This window comes from Gadus chalcogrammus, chromosome 11 (genome assembly GCF_026213295.1).
Source record: "Gadus chalcogrammus isolate NIFS_2021 chromosome 11, NIFS_Gcha_1.0, whole genome shotgun sequence".
In the NCBI taxonomy this organism is placed as follows: Eukaryota; Metazoa; Chordata; class Actinopteri; order Gadiformes; family Gadidae; genus Gadus; species Gadus chalcogrammus.
The window spans coordinates 184,224-207,724 of record NC_079422.1 but is presented as its reverse complement, the minus strand read 5'-3'; the positions used below and the strand labels follow the sequence as shown (position 1 = coordinate 207,724).

At 45.3% G+C, this 23,501-nt stretch overlaps 1 pseudogene; it reads right to left on the bottom strand.

Annotated features, from left to right (window-relative positions):
- Positions 1-37: 37 nt before the first annotated feature.
- LOC130391391 (metalloreductase STEAP4-like) lies at positions 38-23,178 on the bottom strand (annotated as a pseudogene).
- Between the last annotated feature and the right edge of the window lie 323 nt (positions 23,179-23,501).

The following is a 23,501-nucleotide window of genomic DNA, read 5'->3' as shown; positions in this document are numbered from 1 at the left end:
AAGAGCACACAGCAGCGAGGAATGGAAACAAAATCAATTAATTGGGATAATGTAGTGTAAGGTTTATTAAAATAGCAGCAAAAAATTAAGAATTCAATCATACATTATGTGGACAACCAAAGGAAGGAAATTTATATCACAGAAGCATGTATTCGCAGTAGGAAGTAAAGTATAACCATGCACATGATGTCCTCATTGATGGATATTTTACATATGTAGAAGGCAAAACAATCCCTCAATCTCCAATCACTGTAGAGTTCAGACCATTTTCAGAAATGAAAAGCGAAATTGCATGGCACTGACAATAATGTGCTCAAGCTAATGTCTTCCAGTGCCAACATAAAGAGTAAACAATCGGATGATAGAGTTGTGAGTATGTAGGCAGGAAGTAGTACAATGTGGTTGCAGTTAACTGAAGTTAAGAACAACCACAATGCACAGAGAGGGATGGCCTGTTGTTCACTATGACCTCCTCTGATAGTGATCGGTGGGTTACACAACTGGCACTGATGCTGGAGGAATTGCACACAACCCTGTGTGCATGTTATAGAATGGGTGGTAATCCATGTGTGTGCGCTGGCGTGCATACGTTGTAGGGAGGGCTGTATCTGTGCTCCTCCTATGCCATTAGTGGCTTTGTGCCCTCGCCCTCCGGCCCCGTCCGCTCCCAGCCCTTCCGTATGCGGCCCAGGCTCCGGTCCACGCAGGGCAGCACCATCAGCAGCTTGAGGACCAGGACCACGGAAGGCACCACCAGACACAGCATGTAGCCCGGTGGGGTCCACCACTTGTAGGTGGAGGGCCTCAGGAACTTGTTCCAGCCATACAGGTAGGTGTGGAGCGTGCAGAGCAACAACGTGAGGTGGCCCAGCTTGGACTAGGAGACAAGAAAGGAGAAGTGTGATGGGAGAAATGTGGCAGCATGGACACACACTCCTGTCCCTGCAGATAGCACAGAGCTAATGTCTCTGTAGTGGGGCTAATGCGTGGATGTGTTAGAGTCTGACCTTTAGAGGGAGAGGAGCCAGCAACCTCCTTGCAGGCACGTCAGTCTTACACACACTCAACAATAACTGTAACCGTAAGCATATGTGCAAATATGTGAATGCACACGCCAGGGATGGAAATTAACACCCGCCACACGACATTTGCGGGTGGATTTGTAAGGTGGCGGGTGAATTGTGTCACTTCACCCGCCACTGTGTCGGGTAATACTTTCCAGTCAGGTCAGATCAAATTTGCATATTTAAGACATTTGTCATATGGCGCTGCAGTTCTACAACCATTACTGTCAACATCCGACCCCCTTCTTCTTCTACGCCCCTTTTGCTGAACTGCAACTGTCAACATCCGGGATAATATACCGGTAACAAGTCTCACGCATTCGGCGTGAGACCATAGCTGTGTTCGAAATCGTTCCCTATCACGGATATAGTGCACTATATAGGGTGCTCGCCATTTTGTAGTGGTGTTCGAATTCTCAGTGGTTAATTTCATGCACTATATAGTGCACTTAAAATACCCCAAATTTGAGTGTACATACGATGTGCCCTACATGTCAATCCTGTGCGGCCGTGTTTTTCCGGAGGCGAAGAAGAAGCTGAATAAGCGCGAAAACAAATACATTTAATGATGGAGTCTCCGGCTTTCGTATAGAAATGTCAACAATGTATTTGGGATTTAACATAGAAAATTTAACATTCAAAATTAATTTAAAAAAACTTGAACAATGAAATGTAACATTCAACATCAATACAACCTCCAGCTTTCCTCATGAGTGCCCGGTTTGTTTACATGATGTGGGCGCATCTGTCTGCGTCACACAAATACCCGGCGCATTTACTGCAAATGACGTTTAGAAATGTTCAGCGTAGTGTCCGAATTCTAGTTTGTTCGTTCCCTATATAGTGCACTATATCGGGAATAGTGAGTGAGTGTATAGGGAACGATTTCCAACACAGCTCTTATGTCCATGCGTGAGACACAAGCAATTCGGAAGAAGACGATGGGTGTGTCGAATAGACGTCGTCATCGTCTTGCCGTCCCTCCCCGTTCTGTGATTGGTTCCCCATCTCAGGCGAAAATCAGATCCATGGAATCCAGGCTGCCTCGCAGCGCGAAACGAAATCGCGCCCAAGGCAGCAGGGCTATAGCCAGGCTATTTCGGAGGCGAGACACGTTCAGAATTCCATTCATAAATTAAAAGACGTGAATTGTCTGGCTGGTTCTGGGAGTGTCCATGGTAAGATTTGTGTAACCAACGAGAGAGGTATGATCAGTTAAGCATGACGAAGGAGAAGTGTATGGAAGTAAATCCATACACTTCGTATCTGGATTTGAATTGAACTCCTATTCAGCTTTATTTTTCAATGTTAAAAATTCAAAATCAAATATTCTGCGTTAAAAAGTTCAACGTGAGGACGTTGATTACGTTGAAATTCAAATCCAGATAAGTTATTTCAATGCATAATTATTCAGTGCTTAGAATTCGATGGCTTTTTATTTTAAAACTCAGATGGCACAGATTTAAGTGACTCAAACATTTTGTGGTTGAGAGGGCGTATCGGTTTCCAGCATATAGGTTTCTACAGGACAAAATCTGCGTGGGGGTGGGGGAATCTAATGGGGGATATGTTCAACAAAAGAACAAGGAATTGAAAGCTACTTACAATAGGCCTAGGCTACATTAATTTCCCATGATGGCAGCAATGTTCCACTTTCAAGTTTTTTTTTTAGTAGTTCACTAGCGTGCAATAATTTGCAGTGTCAGAATTCTGAGAATTTAGTCAGCATTCAGATTTCTCAGAATTCTCTGACACTGCAAATTAAAGCGCTACTACTAGCGAACTACTTTCAGCGTGACTGGAGAGAACTTCCTTAAATTAACCTTTAATGCTAGATTTGCATGAACGCTTTTGTGTGAATTAGTTTGGTTCTCTTTCATGGAAGCTGGAAGTGGGAGATTCCTGGGGCTTGCCCCATGAATTCAACCCTTGCACACGCTCACACGCCATACTTATTTCTCACGCAGAGAAATTACCAGGATAGCGCCCACCAATTTGGGCCGCTATTTAACAGTGTTACAGGAAGGAATCAAATGTGTTTCCCGTACGTAGGGTTACCAGACGTCCTCTTTTGCCCGGACATGCCCTCTTTTTGAGACACTTTTAAAAAATGTTTTGCGGAATTTAAAATCGTCCAGGATTTTATTAAAGCCTCATACATATTCACATTGAATTTGCGTTGCGTTCCTCTGGGTCGTTCACACCCTACTACGCCCTCCCCTACTCAGTTCTGTTCTTTTTGCAATGGTGGAAGTGAGTAGGGGGAGTGGTTAAAGGTTGGGTACGCGATTTGCGAAACGCCAGCAGATTTTGAAAATACACAACTCAAATGGTCCTACCCCCTCTCCTTCAACGCTGACTCTGACTCCACCCATTCCAAGTACCTGGACGCGCAATCATGCACGAGCGCGAACAGAGATGCGCGAGAGCGAGCCAGGCTAGAGTAGGTTTTCGTTTAACAACATGGCACTACATTCAGCTGTAAGTTGCACCCAGTACCACGGGAAGTAGGGTTTTTGGGGGTGCTGCAACACCCCCTGTCCGAGGCCCTGTCTTATCACAGAAAACGATCATTTCTAAAAACTCCGGCCAAAGTGGAGATTTCTGAAAACGCCGGTTATGTGTTGTCGTGTCAACGGGGAGAAACGGAATTTTAGGTTCTGAAGCGTCACATTATGTACCAGGAAATGCTTAACGTCATGTGAGCGCCCGCTGTACCGTATTGGTCCGAATATAAACACAAACCCCATTGTAAGACGACCTATATTTGGAAAAAAGATTTGAAGACCAGATCTTGTTTTTATGAATAAATAAATTGTATTCATTGAAATAATATACGAAAATAAAAAGGCATAGAATAAAACACTGCATTGCCACTAAACAGTAGTGAAAATAGGCCGTACTGATGTGTACACCAAAGACTATTCCTGACACTCCTCTGCCCCGCTGTGTTCGCTCTGGCTGTGGTCGCTCCGAACTGTTTTGGCCCGTGGCAAAGCGAGTCATCCTCGCTGCTGTCCAAGGCATTTTGAGACGCAGCATTTATTTAATGCTCATATGACCTAGTGCTGAAAAAAGGTTATATGAAAAAGTGTGAGGGTAGCGGTGGTGCGCTAAACTTGTTCTGTGAGCAGCTGGATGTGAACCATGGTGTGAAGGAAGTGAACACAACGATCGATTTTCAACTGTGCGCGCATGCACTGGTGTAATTGAGCTGCGCTGCTATATATCTTTTTTTATCAATGTAACGAGTTGCGAGTCTAGTGCAGGCTGAGTTTTTTTTTTCCTGAGAATACGTTCTCGTGGCTATGGTTGCACCAGATGTTATAAACATTAAACGGTCACATAAATCATTACTATTTTTAGAAAATGTATGTTTGTTTCATATAATTGTATTGGAAGTCCTGGTTTTCACTAGGGTTGCTGCGGTGTGGACATTTTCACAACGAGTAATACACTCGTCTCAACACCAGTATTACCGAGTATAAACGGTATCAACTTTGAAACTAGGTCAACCGCCACACAAGCATCGGTTTTTAGACCCTTCTCGTCCTTCAGTGGCTGCCAACGTTCGAAAGCAGCGCCTAGGATTATTCTTGATTTCAGTTTTTCTCTTTCAGCGTTTTTATTATCAATTACTCTCTGAAAAATAGTTTTCCTTCTCTTTGCTGGTGGTGGGGATGGTGGCGTCTTGTCTGCCATGGAAATTGTCTTCTACTGCTAGGTCCAAATGTGGATTAACTAGTTCCAGTAGCTACCGCAGGATAACAACAAACAGGAGCTTGCTCTGGGTCACGAGCTCTGGGTCACGAGTACTGCACGAAGGGGTCGCGCGCGGGGCGCGGGGGAGGGGGAGTGCAGTACGACCGTTGATTGACGTACTTACTGTCCAATGCAACGAGGTGGCAATCCAAATGATTGGCTGGAGTTTTTCGAGCCCTGCCCGTTCCACAGATGATTGACTTGTTTAATTTTCATGTCAGTACTTCTAACTCAGTGGCTGTAAGCGGGTTATGATAAGGATTTCAAGTAATTTTGCAAAAATGGCCAAAAAAGCGAATTCCGTACCCAACCTTTAAGTAGAGCCTTCAGATTGGACGGTTTGACTTACTCAGCTACCGTCGTGTTTTGTATTTATGTTTTTACCATTATTGTTTTATAGGGACAAACATTAACAAATTTCTCCTACAGGGGATTGATAAAGTTCTATCTAGACTATTGAACAGAAAGAAACACTTGGTCATACTTTACACACATTACCACAGCATTGGCCTAATGCCACAGATATATTTTCAGCATTGGACTGAATGCCACATATATATAATTATGTTTTTGCACGTTTGCAACGTTTAAAAGTTCAGGGTATAAAGTTCAAGTATATGCCTCTACTTGTATTGCTTAAGCCAATAGCCTTTTGAGGCAGTGTTTTTTCTGAATATTAGTGTTAAGGGCCAATAATGCTTACTATCATACGTTAGTTACCTGGGGTCTCATTTATAAAACTGTGCGTGGGATCGTTACTAAAAGTGAACGTACGCCCAAAAGCCAAGTTTGCATGCGCCAAAAAATATTCAGATTTATAAAACCCTGCGTACGCACACCGTACGCAATCTTTGCTTTATAAATCACAGAGTGCCTACAAGTGTGCGCAGCTGAATCAGCTTCACGTTCCGCCATGTACACGCCCATTTTTAACCATAAATGGTCAATGCAAATGACCTCATGAATGCGATCTGCATATAAAAGAGACTCAGATGCAAGTGTTATGTCTTGTCGGAAACAATGGCAGAAGTACTGAGAAAAGCAAAAAAGCGAAATTTCACTGAGGTTGAAGTGGAGACACTTGTGGGTGAGATGGAGGCCTGAAAAGTAGGTTTGTTTAGGGGTCACGGGATTGGGATCGCCAACAACAAAAAGCAGAGTGAGTGGCAACATGTTGCTGCAGCAGTGAACTCTGTCAGTAGCACGGAGCGCACAGTCCCAGAATTAAAAAAGATGTGGTCAGATGTGGTCTAACCCTACAAAGGTAGGTATGTAGCCTACCAATAAATCGTTATGGTCCCTAAAGACCCTCTCCCTCCGAATCCTGCCATTTTCATGGTCCGCCAGAAGTGCCATATGGTGCAGCATTACCACGGCGCTCACCTCTGTATTTATAGGGTTACGGTAATAAGACCGAGAACACCTATCAGTTTGTAATCACTCAAATCAAGTAAAATGTTCTTGAACATAACCCCTTTTTAATGCCTGATTTGCATGGGTCAGAGTTTGCTTAGGGCTGCGCACATTCTCCCGTCAAGTTGTTTTTTTATAGATCACAACCTTGGCGTGGAAAGTCACGTACGCCAATTTCAGCCCCGTTTTGTGCGTACGCAACGGTTATAAATGAGACCCCAGGTCTGTGGACACATTTGTATGCAGTCACATGTAAATAACATGTTATGATGGTGTAGCCATGCATGTTGTTTTATTGTTAATATGTCAAAAAAAAAAATATTGAAAATACTTTGTATAGATGAATTATCCCCAAACTTGTCATTGTAACACCTTTGAAATAAACATGACTGAACATGGCAGATACCTGTGTATTGTTTATCATATGCGGTAAGAGTGTAAAGTTTTCAACTCAGTTCCTTGGTAGAACCTACTTACAGTAAAAATCACGTCTGATGGAAAAAAAAAGATGTATGAAAAACACTTTTCTTATCTATTGTTACTATTATATTGTTTAAAATGTACGCATATATTAGAAATAGTGCTGTCAAGCGATTAAAATATTTAATCGCGATTAAATCGCATTAATGTAATAGTTAACTCGCGATTAATCACAAATCTTTTTTCTATGCTAAATATCCCTTGATTTCTTTGTCCCATTAATTGTTCTCATTTTAATGTTCTTATCAACATGGTGGGGTGCATCGGCTTGCCTTGGGCAAATGTTTTTTTATTGATTACAACATTGGCCTATACTGATCAAAACAGGACGATACAAAAAAAAAGCCTATAGTGCAATTAAACAAAGAACATACAAACATACTGCCTTGAACATAGCAGTCAGGCTACTGCTTCTTTGTTTTGAGCCCAAAAAAAAATAATTGGTTTGCGTTAACGCCGTTAATAACGCGTTTAACTGACAGCACTAATTAAAAATATATATAGCGTATAAAAAGTGGCTGGTAAAAAAGATGAGTGGCTGGTCGATTTTTAAATCTACCTGCCACAGTGGCTGGTAGAAAAAGAAAAAAGTTAATATCCATCCCTGGCACACACGCACACACACGCACGCACGCCGTTTCCCCCCCCCACACACAGACACAAACACACACACAATTTTATGGCTAAGGATAATGTATGCCCTCTGTATTCAATTTGATGAATAACTTAAAATTGAAAGTACTGCTCTAATTTGGGCTGGAGTAAAGGGGAGGATGGCTGATGGAATTAGAGAACGAGCTTGACATGACCCAGTTACATTTATGAATGAGTGCGTCCCCTCAGGAGAAGTTGATTTCATATTCAATTGGCCAAAACAGAAACATTTTTATAAAACAAATCTAGAAAACGATCTTTATAGTTTGAGGGCACTAAGAAATGGAAAATGTACCACCGATCATTTGCAATGTTTGTAATTTGTAATGAACGTATATAATTGTATTTTATATAATATAGTTATGTGTTCAAAGCACTGGTAGATTGTAGGTATAAATGAATGAATGAATCAGATCAGTTAAATAATATATCCAAATAAATACATGTTTATTATCACTTTCTTTGTCTTTTTCCCCCTGCATAATAGCAATCAACCATACTGTAAATGTGATGCATGAATTAAGTTCTCAGACAATTTCACTTAGTTTTATAAAAATTGAATGGATTTTTTTTTTTATAAAGACGATTCGATCAACCGCAAAAAAAGTTTTTGTGACTTCCTCAAAGTGGCTCCATGCGAAGGAGACATGACCGCATTTATAACAGACAAAAGTCAAATAAATATCGATCAGCTAGATTGCTTCCATGTTTTATTTATAATCGCACATGTGTTTATAAGCGGAAACGCAGTATTAAAAAGCGGAAGCGAAAGCGCTTCCACACTAGCAAGTAGTTCAAAAGTCTGAACGTTACAAACCCTAGGAAGCACTGGAGCTAGCACTCTAGTCTCATCTCCATAGGACGCGACTAGCAAGGACGCGTCCTAGCAAGCTGCAGCCTTCACATTGGGAAACAGCCTCGGCACCGGTTCTGAACAAGAACCGTTTCTCGATTCCCATCCCTACACATAGCAGACACACAAAACATAAGAAAAATAGAACAACTAAAACAGTCGCAAGATATATCGGGAGGCTCAAGGAAGGGAGTAATATTAAGTTTGAGAAAAAAAGTGTGAAGACATTTCGGGAGGCTCAAGGAGGAGAGTAAAGTGTAGTCTTGTGGTGGATTCTATAGACATAATTCACCATAGCCTACTGTGTTATTGACTTGTTTTCATTGTGTTATAGGGACAATGTCTCTGTAAGATCACGGCACTTGTTTGTTGAAATGCCGGTCGGTACGATGTTTGAATTTAAAGGTTGTTATATGACAAAATTAAAGACCTGCCGTTGCTTGTCGAGGTGAGAAATTGTCTCTTCCCTTATTTTATCGCAATTTATATAGTCTATAGACAGAACGTCTTACCTGAGAGAGTTTGTCGACGGCGGAACTGTTAAGTTTTTAAACATATTGGCTCCGCCGTCGACAAACCTCTCCACCGTTGACAAACGTCTTACCTGGGCGAGTGTCGCTGCGGTGTGTGCACGTTACACCGGGATTCCACCGGACGCGTACGCGCCGTGGAACGGCTGTGTCCTCTGCCCTGCGTCCATTCCTACCGGGCGCGTAACGGCAGCGTAGCGCTGCCTTGCGAGCCAGCCGTATTCACGCGAGATCACGAGATCACGCGATAATCCTAAACCTAATGTATTCACCTTCCACTCCCAAAACTATTGCAATTAAATGCCACGCTTTGTCCTTTCTGACATTTTCCAAAAGGATGATTTGGAACATAAAAGACTTCATGTTGCTGAACTTCGACAATGAGTCTCTCGTTATCCATGTTGCCGACCCTTTGATTGATTTACTGCTGACCTGGTGCCACCGGTCATGACGTAATAATGTTGATGTGAAGTTACATGAGCTGAGTATTGTGTTTTATTTTGAAAATTGACCGGATGCTCTATGGCTATTACTTTTTCACTTCCTGCCCTGCTCGATCTGCTCTGTTGAAATTGACACGGTCTAGCAGCGGCTCGCGGCAAAAATAGAAGTGCGACGGAAAGATAGCGCCGCGGCGCAGCACTCCGCGGCGCAGCACGCCACTCCTGGGACGCTCCACGGCGCGCCCGGTGGAAATGGTCTCATTGATTCGATTGGAAGCGATCAGCAGCGGTGACCGCGGCGCAGCCGTGCCGCGGCGCGTACGCCTCCGGTGGAATCGAGCCTTTAAGGCCTAAACACACCGGCGCCGAAGCGGCGCGTCAAAAAGTCAGCCCCCATTATTCCGGATGTACTAGCCCACACCGGTGCCGACTAGCCGCGCGGCAGCGTTCCGCGCCGCGCCGCCCAACTAGTCTTAGAGCCAATGTTCTATCCCCTAGCGTCGCCGCCCCTGAAAAAGCGCTTTGTAAAAGCTGGTTTGTACATCCCGGGTCCCGTAGGCACCGCCATATCTACCCCTCACCACTGGATGTCGCCCTCTTTCGTTTGTGAGAAACAATTACAAGAATGGACGATGAGAGACTGGTCGTCGAGGTGGAAAAATATGTTGAATTGTATGACCAAAGTTCCCGTCATTACAAAGACAACTCCAAAAAGGACATTGCCTTGCAAGCCATAGCTCTGGAGATTGGCTCTTCAGGTGAGAAATCAACAATGGTGGACTAAGTACCCAAATCATTAACCATAATGGGAAATAGACAAAATCAAGTCACATACAGTATAATCACACCATGTAGGTAGAAACCAGATTACTTGTAATATATATATTTTTATTTAAGGCAATGCAACTTCATTTATATAGCACTTTTCATACATGAAGACATGAAGTGCTTCACATAGAAATACAATAAATATACAATACAATCAAATAGATAGGCTAAGTAAAAGAAAACACAGGCAAAGTTCAAAAATGCAATTTCATGTATAAACTGTCTCTCTGGTATCAGATCATGTATTAACTGTCTCTCTGGGTTCAAGGAAAAATAACATTAAGTGTCTCGAGCACTCAAATAAAATAGAATAATAAAATAGTCCAGCACAGCAATAACATCACTGTATTTATCCCGAGGGATACAATATCTGTATATATATATATATATATATATATATCTCATCTCATCTCATCTTCGTCCGCTTATCCGGGGTCGGGTCACGGGGGGAGCAGCTCAAGCAGGGGGCCCCAGACTTCCCTTTCCCGGGCCACATTGACCAGCTCTGACGGGGGGATCCCGAGGCGTTCCCAGGCCAGTGTTGAGATATAATCTCTCCACCTAGTCCTGGGTCTTCCCCGAGGTCTCCTCCCCACTGGACGTGCCTGAAACACCTCCCAAGGAAGGCGCCCAGTGGGCATCCTTACCAGATGCCCGAACCACCTCAGCTGACTCCTTTCTAAGTAAAGGAGCAGCGGCTCTAATCCGAGTTCCTCACGGATGGCTGAGCTTCTCACCCTATCCCTAAGGGAGACGCCAGCCACCCTTCTGAGAAAACTCATCTCGGCCGCTTGTACCCGCGAATCTCGTCCTTTCGGTCATCACCCAGCCCTCATGACCATAGGTGAGGATAGGAACGAAGATCGACCGGTAGATCGAGAGCTTTGCCTTGCGGCTCAGCTCTCTTTTCGTTACAACGGTGCGGTAAAGCGAACGCAATACCGCCCCCGCTGCTCCGATTCTCCGGCCAATCTCACGCTCCATAGTACCCTCACTCGCGAACAAGACCCCGAGGTACTTGAACTCCTTCACTTGGGCTAAGGACTCATTTCCTACCCGGAGTAAGCAATCCACCGGTTTCCTGCTAAGAGTCATGGCCTCAGATTTAGCGGTGCTGATCCTCATCCCAGCCGCTTCACACTCGGCCGCCAGCCGATCCAGTGAGTGCTGAAGGTCACAGGCCGATGATCCAATGAGGACCACATCATCTGCAAAAAGCAGTGACGAGATCCTCAGACCACCGAACTGCAACCCCTCCCCACCACGACTACGCCTCGATATCCTGTCCATGTATATCACAAACAGGATTGGTGACAAGGCGCAGCCCTGGCGGAGACCAGCACCCACTGAGAACGAAACTGACTGGCTGCCGAGGAACAGCGAACACGCTCTCGCTTTGGGAGTACAGAGATTGGATGGCCCTGAGGATAGACCCCCTTACCCCATACTCCCGCAGCACCTCCCACAGTTTCTCCCGGGGGACCCGGTCATACGCCTTCTCCAGATCCACAAAACACATGTAGACCGGATGGGCATACTCCCAGGCCCCCTCCAGGATCCTTGCGAGAGTGAAGAGCTGGTCCGTAGTTCCACGTCCGGGGCGAAAACCGCATTGTTCCTCTTCAATCTGAGGTTCGACGATCGGCCGAACCCTCCTTTCCAGCACCTTGGAGTAGACTTTACCAGGGAGGCTGAGAAGTGTGATACCCCGGTAATTGGCACACACTCTCTGGTCCCCCTTTTTGAACAGGGGAACCACCACCCCGGTTTGCCACTCCTTTGGCACTGTACCCGACTCCCACGCGATGTTGAATAGGCGTGTCAACCATGACAGCCCCTCAACACCCAGAGCCTTTAGCATTTCTGGCTGGATCTCATCAATCCCTGGGGCTTTGCCACTGCGGAGATGTTTGACTACCTCAGTGACCTCCACCAGGGAAATTGACGACGAAACACCATCAACCTCGAGCTCTGCCTCCAACATAGAGGGCGTGTTATTCGGATTCAGGAGTTCCTCAAAGTGTTCCTTCCAACGTCCGACGACCTCCTCAGTTGAGGTCAACAGAGTCCCATCCTTACTGTACACAGCTTGGATGGTTCCCCGTTTCCCCCTCCTGAGGTGCCGGATAGTCTTCCAGAAACACTTTGGTGCCGACCGAAAGTCCTTCTCCATGGCCTCTCCGAACTTCTCCCACACCCGCTGCTTAGCCTCCGACACGGCAGCAGCTGCAGCCCTTCGAGCCTGTCGGTACCCTGCAACCCGAGACAGGAGTCCTCCAGGATATCATATCCCGGAAGGCCTCCTTCTTCAATCGGACGGCTTCCCTGACCACCGGTGTCCACCACGGTGTCCGAGGGTTACCGCCCCTTGAGGAGCCTAAGACCCTGAGGCCACAGCTAGCCACCGCAGCTTCAGCAATGGAGGCTTTGAACACCGCCCACTCCGGCTCAATGCCCCAACCTCCACAGGAATGCCAGAAAAACTCCGCCGGAGGTGTGAGTTGAAGATACCTAGGACGGGGGCCTCCTCCAGACGTTCCCAATTCACCCGCACTACTCGTTTGGGCTTACCAGGTCTATCCGGAAATTTCCCCCATTCCCTGATCCAACTCACCACCAGATGGTGGTCGGTTGACAGTTCCGCCCCTCTCTTTACCCGAGTGTCCAAAACATGCGGCCTCAGATCAGATGACACGATCACGAAAATCGATCATCGATCTTCGGCCTAGGGTACTCTGGTACCAGGTACACTTAGAGCACCCTTATGTTCGAACATGGTGTTTGTTATGGATAATCCATGACTAGCACAGAAGTCCAATAACACACGACCGCTCGGGTTTAGATCAGGGAGGCCAGTTCCTCCCCACCACGCCTCTCCAGGTGTCTCCATCGTTGCCCACGTGGGCGTTGAAGTCTCCCAGCAGAACTACGGAGTCCCCTACTGGAGCCCCATACAGGACTCCATTCAGGGTCTCCAAGAAGGCCTGAGTACTCTGAGCTGCTGTTGGTGCATACGCACAAACAACAGTCAGAGTTTCCCCCCTACACCCTTAGGCGCAGGGAGGCGACCCTCTCGTCTACCGGGGTAAACTCCAACACCGCGGCGCTCAGCCGGGGATTTATGAGTATCCCCACACCCGCCCGGCGCCTCACGCCCTCGGCAACTCCGGAGAAGAATAGAGTCCAACCCCTATCCAGGAGTACGGTACCAGAGCTGAGACTGTGCGTGGAGGTAAGCCCAACCAGATCTAATTGATAGCGCTCCACCTCCTCACAAGCTCCGGTTCCTTTCCCCACAGCGAGGTGACGTTCCACGTCCCCAGAGCCAGCTTCTGCCGCCCGGGTCTGGTCCGTCGAGACCCCTGACCTTCGCTGCCACCCATGTGGCTGCGCACCCGACCCCAACGGGTCTTCCCACAGGTGGTGGGCCCATGGGATGAAGAGAGGGGGGGTGCCACGTAGTTTGTTCGGCTGGCCCGACCGGGCTCCGTGGCAACCCGGCCACAGGCGCTCGCCATCGCGCCCTCCGTCTGGGCCTGGCTCCAGACGGGGGCCCCGGGCTTCCCTCCGGGCCCGGGCTCACATCTCCTCCTTCTTACGTTAGTCATTGAGGTTTTTTAACCATTCTTAGTCTGGCCCCTCCACCGAGACACACTCTCTGCCATGAGAGACCCTACCAGGAGCACAGGGCTCCAGACAACACAGCCCTCAGGTTCACAGGGACACGCAAACCTCTCCACCACGATAAGGGGACGGTTCCAGGAGAGGATATATATATATATGTATATATATATGTATGTATATATATATTTGTGTACACACAAAAGAGTATTTATACCAGAGAGTGATAAGAACTAAATTATAGGTCATCATGACTAGGTTACACCATACGGTTCTGCCATTGCACACTTCCTAGTGGCGAATTGAAATATTGGCGGTGCCTCTCTGCACGGAGCTCCTGGACCAGATTGTGGTATACCCCCTGTTCTTGTCTCCATTCATTGATGGGATCGTCTTATCCTTGCCCGCCTACCATCAACCTCCTGCTCCTACGGCGCAGCAGAAGAAGGGCAGCCACCCTCTGTCTGGCGACAATTGTTCTGTTGAAATAAAAAAAACTCAATCAAATGTAAAATAGCTAGTGTTCAATTAAAATTGATAACTACTGGCTGACTCATGTAATTGTGGCTACCCGTAAGGCTAAGCAGATGGATAGATAGATAGCTACTTATTGGTCCCAATGGGGACCAATCAGCCATCCAGTCGCCTCAATACCCCATACTTACACCAATAACATTGGCCTTAAAAGGTTGACTTCACTATTGCTAAAAAGGCTTAATAGACACCGGTCCTGCAAATTATTGAGATAGTTGGATTGCAGTAGATGAATAATTGCAAACATTAAAATAAACAGAATTGACCAGTAAATAACAACGATAAAGTGCCCTACAAACTAAGTTGAATCTGCTCGACTTGAAAACATACTTTCAATGCGCCGGATCACATTTTTCAAATTATTCAGCCAAAAAGATTTGGCAAAATAAATAAAACTAGACCTACAATAGGCACTCACACCTTGCAGTTTCGTCTCTTTGCTGCCGGTTGTTGACAGGTGACTTCTGATTTATACTGCAGCGCGACCGTCGCGCCACTTCCAGTTGGTGCTAGGGGCGGCTTTTGACGCGTGTGAAATGCGCGCCGTTGCGCCGGTGTGTTTAGGCCTTTAGTGTATGTTCTTACCTGCGCTTGTGCCGATGGCGGAGCCGTTAAACGTCTTACCTGTGCGTGTGTGTGTGTGCGCATGTGTGCGCTTCTGTGCATGTGTCGCTGCCTTTGTGTTGACGCGTGGTGTGTGTGCGCGTGCTTGTGTGTGTGTGCTTACGTGTAGTGTGTGCGCGTTTCCGTGTATGTTCGTGCGCATGCGCGTGCTTGCGTTAGTGTACTTACCTGCGCGTGTGCCGATGGCGGAGCCGTTAAACGTGTGTGTGTGTGTGTGTGTGTGTGTGTGTGTGTGTGTGTGTGTGTGTGTGTGTGTGTGCGCTTCCGAGTATGTGTCGATGCCTTTGTTGACGTGCGGTGTGTGAGCGTGCTTGTGTGTGTGTGTGTGTAGTGTGTGCGCGCATGTGTGTGCGTTTGTGACTTTTAAGACACATGACATTTTCTAGGATGCCAACTTTCTATTAAAAGTCAACCTATTCCACACAACATTTTCTCTCCAATAGTGTTTCCCCCTGGCTGAGACACACTGGCCTACACAGAAACACACAATAAAATAGGAGAGTGTGTCCTGGAAAGGTTTAGGAAATGGTTCACCTCAAGAAAAAAACAACAACACGCACGCATGCACACCAATATCCATACACGCACAGAAAAAGCTTTACCTGTACGAAGCTGAACTCCCTCCAGCTGAGTGCTTGCTGACAGAGGGAAGGGAGGTAATTCCCAGCAGAACGTACAATGCGAATCCCAGAATCCCAACGGAATAGTAGGAATCAGTACGCCAGGCGGAGGTCGTATCGAACACCGCTGTCTTGTTCTCCCGGATCTGACAGAGAAAAAGAGGTGGTAGAAATACAAATCAGGTGGCTTATCGGCACCTGTTTAGAAATGCTTTATTGATGGTTTTGCCTTACCTGCAGCACTGTGTGTGCTGTAATTCTGTATCTCACGTAGTATCTGGAGGCCATATGTAAACAAGAATATCATATATTATTTACCATGATGTTCCTAAACATTCATAGCTTTATAATGGTCTCACCTAAACTAAAGGTGAACATTGGTCTTAAAGTGGTTATCCAGGGATAGGTATACGTGAACAAGGTTGTGCATTTTCTCCTGCAGGTGTGTGGAGGCTATAGAGGGGTGCTGTACAGCATACCTTATGGGGGAGGAGCAGAGTATAGAGCACATTGCAGGAAGGCAAAGCCCAGCGCAACAGGCCAGCTGCTTCCTGCACAGCCATCCAGTGTTCCAGCCAATCAGGGAAGCGCCTGCCAGTCAATAGTTGATCATGATCAATTATTATTTAAGAAATGTACATTGCCCGAAACATAATGGCTTCGTTGAAACATTTAGATTCTGTAATCAAATTGCAAATTCAGAATAGATGTGAAATGGTCAAAGAGAGAGGTTTGTTGGTTTGTTTTGTTTGTTATGTTATAAGGGGTGAAGGCAGCCGTTTCCCAAACCAACTCTGGAGGTGTAAACACTATATCACATCTAGATTCATGAGAGGTAGGGGTGAGTTCCCCTAATGTGGGACACTTTTTGCAATTTCAATTTATGTATGATATTACCAAACTAAGCCACTACATTTGACCCACACCGGAAACCATTCTGAAATCCCCAAGATGTTGGCTACTGAAAACAGAAAAAAATATTCAGGTATCATACTCAGAGAAGAAATTTCACATATATTAGTGCTCCATGTGCAAAATTGCTCAAGAAAATGCGTTTGCTCTAATCTGGGACAGGGTGTGCCCTAATCTGGGACCAGGGTATCTGCAGGTTTCAGCAAGTCAAATTTAAGACTTTTTAAGACCTTTTTAATACCACCTTCAATGAAATTTAAGACCTTAAACCCGCGATGGTGGGGGGGATCCAGCTGTATTACAACCCAAGCAAGTGTGTCACTCAATGAGACTCATTCAAGTTTACTTTCTGTCTGTTTATTGAACATACTCACACTCCAGGGCTCCAGACTAACTTTTTCCTTGGGTGCACTGGTGCGCCTACATTTTTAAGTTGGGTGCACCAGCACGTATTTATGGTGCACCTAAGTTGTGAGTTGTTGAGAGGGAGGGGGGGGGCAGCTGCACCGGTTGCACCGTCGATATTTACGCCACTGGTTAATAATATTTTCACCATTAAATAAATGCCTTCAGTAAGACCTGGGGGGTATACCACGAACCTCGTTGAACATACCCAGGCTTTCTTGGGAAAACCTGGCTCGACAGAGCCGCAACTCAAAATCACAGTTAAATTGTACCACGACGCTCACTTTAGATTCAATTAGTTGAACTAGGTTTTCCGCTTTAGGTTCAATGCGCGTTCACATAAAAGGGGCGTTTCTCGCGTCATTTGACTCACCCTTATGCAAAATAAATCGCGCAAGAGCGGTGTATTTCATCCAAGTTGAGCAATGTATTATTATGAACTCCTACGAGGAATTCAAAGTTCAAATCACAGCCAAGGGGAACACGGTTGCCCATAATATGGCTAGGGTGGCGTGCTGGCAAAAATAGCCGACCGTGTTAATTCGTAAGGGAAAAGATTCTGCATATTGTCTAAAAAATATATGCATCATCATCCCTTTTACCCCCATATATGTGGGGCCCCATGAATTGCGAGCCCAAGTACCGGGAATGCACTTGATCTCCGACCCAATATCGGACGTGCACGTCAAGTTGCTTGCTTTTAGTGGCGTGGTTCAACGTCTCAAACATCAAAACAAAATCAGCCTTGTGACGCTGCAGATTAGCTCGTTTTGGATGAAAGGCACTAGTCCGAAGCGAGTTATATACGCCGTTTGTCCCTTCCAGCAGTAAAGGTGCTCGCGATTTGAGAGTCAGGGAACATCAAACCGAAGAGATCTCCTATCCCCTCATTCGAGTTGTAGGACTGGTGCTTGACACTGTGTTTAGAATCCACAACACCTCCGCTTTCAGTGTTGGTGTCGCACCAAATGCTACCCTCAGGTCAGTGCTAGCAGCGCGGGACCGTCTGCGGCGGTGGCGCCGGATCAGAGATGCAAAACGTAGAAATGGCTGGGGTCTGTGTGTGGCTCCTGGCGGAGGTTTTATGTTTTTGGCTCTGCATATGGCTGACGACAGCCTTAATCCCCATGGTGCCGAGCTTGAATGTAGGCTACTTTTGCACGGAATGCATCTGGCCTGTTCTGGGTTGGCAACAGACGTCTTCCAGCCAACTGACGTTGAACTTGCATTTACCTATTGTTGCAGACTAGCTAGCAAGCGCGCAGACATCGGTTTATATATGCAGCTAGCAAGAAAGTAGCCTCTCGTACATCTCCTTCCCGAAAAGTCCCGCGAGAAAAAAATAAAATTAAATAGCCCGGCCCCGACAAATTTAAGACCTCCGAGTTATAAATTTAAGACCAGCATATGACATTTTTGACGAATTTAAGACTTTTTAAGGCCTTAAATTTAGAAAAATGAATTTAAGACTTTTTAAGACTTTTAAGACCTCCGCGGACACCCTGTGGGACAGTCAATATGAGGGATAAAAAAGACAATATCACCTTAATTTAAATGTATCTGCTCATGAATATTCATGTCAAATGTACAGACCTATGCTTTGTGATACCAATTACTACAATACATTCATATATATGTAGATAAATTAATAATGCGTGCGTGTGGTTGATGCGTGAGTGACTAAAAGCCTTTGTCCTTGCTAGCTAGTCTAGCTAGCTTGATTTTAGTGTGACTAAAAGCTAGTGCTTTAACATAGCTAGTCCACTAAACTAGATTAAATGGCCCATCGAGACTGGGTTCTGATCCTATTGTACTAATAAACCCTGAATTTAATACATATTACACATTTCAATGCTTATTTTCACAATTAACATGACTGTCCCAGATTAGGCAAAACATGCTGTCCCACATTCGGAAACACATTTTCATTATATTTTTGCCTAATTTGCAGCATAATTATATCATAAACACAATCTGATATCAAATATGAGTTTGTTTTTGTTTATTACAAATTTATAACCTTAGAATACATTTTCTCTAAAACCTATCTCTGACTTTTTCGGGACTTCACACTGTGCACTTACGGTTTGGCTGTAGCCCCTCCCCTATCTTTATAGCCAAAATCGTGAAGACATGTGATTTCAATCACAGGGCATCCCTGCTTGCATTTGACAATATAATTAATTTGCATGTTTCAGAATAAGAGATAAATGCTCTAGACTTTAGGTGTCCCAGATTAGGCAGTGTCCCACATTAGGGCAACTCACCCTATGTTGTCATCCGAATCTCTCACAGAGGTGTTGAGCGTTATAACGTGCTGAGCTCAGACGTCCAAGGTCATCAAGAAGAATAAAGCTATTGGGACTCGCATGCAAATATATCTGAAACATTGTCAGGCTGTATCACATTTTCTAAAGAATCTGTAGGTCGTAGAAGATGCAATTCTAGAATTAAAAAGCATTAGCCAGCTTTAGCCAAAGCAAAGTAAACTTGTACACCTTAATGGCTGCATTCAAACACGTTTTCTGTGACTCTGTGTGAGTGTGCGCCCATTGTGCCTCTGTGTTAACAGATTCGTTTTAAAGTGGTTGTAGGGTCTAGATATTTATCTCATGAACACCAGAAGAATGTGAATGACTAAACTAAGCTCACTGTGGCTCAGCTATTGAAGGTTCTCTTCAGTCTGTGCTCGCTGACCTGTACTTGGTTCCTCTATACAGCTGAAGGATGGCAGCCATTACGCCTGGCAGGTAGCACAGAGACAACATGATCAGAGATACGATGGGGAACACCTGCATGAACACACAGGTTATAGAATTGTAACACATGGAGCTGGAGTAGAAGCAACATATTAGCTACTACGGAGGGCCATCTGGTCCAGATGGCGTTTGGATGTGTCTACCTTGTTGGCCAGGGACACCATGATCCTAAAGGAGATGTCCTTGTCCTGCTCCACATAGGCATAGATAATGTCTCTGATGAGCAGGTAGAAGAAGAAGAAGGCGGTGAGGCCGGTGGCGATGCAGAGAGGTAGCCTCCACTCGGGGAACAGCTGCAGGGGGAAGTCCTCCACCTCCCTGGCGGCTGACAGACTGCCTCTGTCCAGGACGCTGAGGCCCAGCCTGGTAGCCAGCTCTCTGACCTTCTGCTTGGCCTCAGCCTTGTCCCCACACAGGAACACCTGGAGATGGGAGGACGACTACAGACTGCACTTTCAGCCTGCTAGACTCAAGGTGTGGCTTATATAAGGCTTCCTCACTTATGCATACTACTCATTATTATAATTACACAGATGAAGACTAAAGGAGGTATTTGACTCCAGAGGATATAGCGCACGTTACCACCTGCAGTGCCATGGCTTTCTACAGAACATACACCTAATTTTAGACTTTGCTGAAAGAGGTAATAGCAGAAGAAAAATATTGTATATTCACATACATGCTCCGTCAAACAGAAATACACACATTCCATGTCACACCCCGACACACAATATTTGGTACATCTACACATACACACACACAGACACAAAAATACAGATTGTGTGGTTAAGGGTCCCCAGGGTCTTCCCTACCAGGTCAAACTCACACGGAAAATTCCACACAGACAGTTCTGGTCAGCTGGAGAGGAAAGCTTTGGTTGGAGCTCAAAGGGACTGAGGGCTAATCCGTCAAAGACCCATGGCTGATACACTTGAGTCGTGATCGTTCTACAAATCAGCGAGCCTTAATGTGTTGATGTCTACAGTTTAAGTCTAACTAAAGCGTTGTGAGCAGTTGCATTTCAAATCCAGTTTCTTGTCCTGATTATTTTGGTAAGTTCTGCTACTGATAATGAAACAAGAAACATTGATTCATTCACTTGTCACATTTTTACTTATTTATCTTCTTTTTTAACACATATACTTATACAACTACACCCCACCACACTAACTTCAAAATACAAAAAAAACACTCAAACACAGACAAGACATACAGATGGACAAACACAGTACCTGTCTGTGAGCATCTGAAGGTCCGTTCTGTAAAGACCAGGCTGAGACTGTATTGAAGGCTTTAACAACAGACGCTGCAGGGATCAGGCTGAAGAAAATAAAGCAACACACACACTTACACACAAAGCAATCACCATTTTTATTTGCATACTTTGCATCCGAGAAGTGTGAAGCAGTTGAGTTAATTAGTTTCCCACCTCTGCAAAAACTCAGCATTGGATTCTGGGTAGAGGCCCTTCTTGCTGTTGTTACTGACGTCCACCAATACCTAATGATCAATGGGAATGGGTGAGCAGGTTCACTTGACGTCACTGTAGCTTTGCGCCGCCATCTTGACGACCGATCCCACCCACTGACCCACTGATTTCAGTGGTAACTCAGCACCAACAACAACACCTACAACCACAATCAAACAATGAGGATGCGCTCTTTAGTGCAGGTAATGAAAGGTTCTGAAAGTTGGCATATCCATGTAGCTTACTAATGAATAAAATGCATACAAAAAACGTTGACATATGTCCCACTATGTTCTGCTCCAAATACCCAATGATGACATCGTCCCAGCCAAAGAGTATTGGGTACTAATACCTCACTCATTGTCCAAAATAATCCATAATAATTCAAATCAGGTTTTGTTATGGGTACAAAATTAATCTTGAGGAAAACTCGTCCTAAGCGTCCCCGGCGAATTAACGTCTATGATTTGATGACTGATTTCAACGATCAATGATAGTAACCCACCACAAACTGTTCACAAGAAGTCACAAATATATAGTACTTATCAGATAAAGATTATTGGTGGCCAAGTGCCTCACTTTAGCGTCCTTCACACAGGTAGGCATCAGTGCTCTTGAACGTTTTCAAGATATCTCCACTGTATTGGGAGGGGTTGTGGACTAAATAAATATATATGTTGTGAAGATTGATTTGAGGCAAGCATACTAATAGACAAAAAAAAAACTAGGGATAACAAATAAGGATCGGAGCCTAAAATCGATAATATCTCTGTCTCTCTCTAACATTCAGATGAGCGGTGTGGGCGGCCATACTTGGCGAGATCGGTCGTGCAAATGGCGGCGTTCCAGAAAACGTGACGTAGATGAACCGTATGAATAGTCATTGGTGAGGTGTAGTAGATTGTGAGTGGAAGCACCTTTCCCTTCAGTTGAGGCGCTACTTCTTCCATGAAATCGTAGTGTTCTCTATGAACGCAGACGATAACTACAGCGGCTAGCTGTGCGGCTTCTGTATGGCTCATAACCTGAAGAAAGACCAGCAGACAAACAGACATGAGCACCCTCCATACACACACACACACACACACACACACACACACACACACACACACATAAACAAACACACACAGCGATTGGATCATACATTTTACATGTGACAACTCAGCTCATTGATTTGTCAAGGACGCTACTCTTCAAACACAGTTCTGTATCACTATTTACTCCAAGGAATATATTTGCACAAATATACATTCGTACAGCTATATCATTAGTACTTTGCATGGAGTTGTTACACATACTGTGAATTTTTTTTAGCAAAAAGGCAGGTTTTCTTCTCTACTGGCAAAAGTGAACTTGGCTATTTGGCCATGTTTTTAATTAACTTCATGTTGAGAACGTGCCAGACTTTTCCTGGAATCCGTAGAGCTGTGAGTCAAAACAAAGCCCAACAGAGAGGGAGGAAGACAGCGGATAGAGGCATATATATATATATATATATATATATATATATATATATATATATATATATATATAGAGAGAGAGAGAGAGAGAGAGAGAGAGAGAGAGAGAGAGAGAGAGAGAGAGAGAGAGAGAGAGAGAGAGAGAGAGAGAGAGAGAGAGAGAGAGAGACGTTTCCACCAAAGGACCACCAAAGCGTTATGTTGCTCTGACCCATTGCGTACCTGAGCCCCCGGGGGCAGGGGGCCACAGCTGTGGGGCCTGCGGCTGCCGTAGACCACCCTGTAGCCCGTCTGGAGCAGCCGCTGGCCCAGAGAGCGACCCAGGTCCCCCGTCCCAAAGATACACAACAGCTCTCGCTCCGGGGGTGGCTCCAGGCCCAGAGGACGCAGAGACATGTCTGGTTTCACCTCAGTTGACATGGCGCAATGTGTGTGCGGCTGCATACCCAGACACACACATAAACCCACATCACACACAGTGTCACATGCTGGAGAGATATCTTGTTGTCAAAAAAGCGAACACAATAAAAAAATAACAGCAATCTGTCACTGCCTCACAATAGCTTCGGATCCAACAGTTCAGAGCAAATAGTTCATGTAATAATAAGATCTTCAGCAGACAAGCAGCAGTCGTCCTTACCTCTCCGTTGCCCTGACTGACTGACTGACTGACGTTTGTTTTATAGCCGACGTTCTGCCCCCACACCATGTAGGGCATGGGGGCAGTCTTCCCAGGCAAAACCTCCCCGGGAAACTCCAAGGCAAAAGGAAGAAGGAAACACAAATGTTGGGGGTGGAGCAATACATGTGTGTTTTGTTTTTTATTGTACTGGAAAGTCAAGCGTGAGTTTAGTATTACGTAATAATGGAATTTCTCACTGCCATGCACTGCCAGGACACTGTGTCCTTCTCTTCTTTTCGTTCTCTCTCCCTCACTCACCCCCACATCCCATCTTCACACATCAACACACACACACACACACACACACCAAATTTTCATAAACAGAGTGCACATGTTAAGATAGTTAAACAGACTTTCCCTACTTTCCATCAGACCCTACTTAGTGGGGA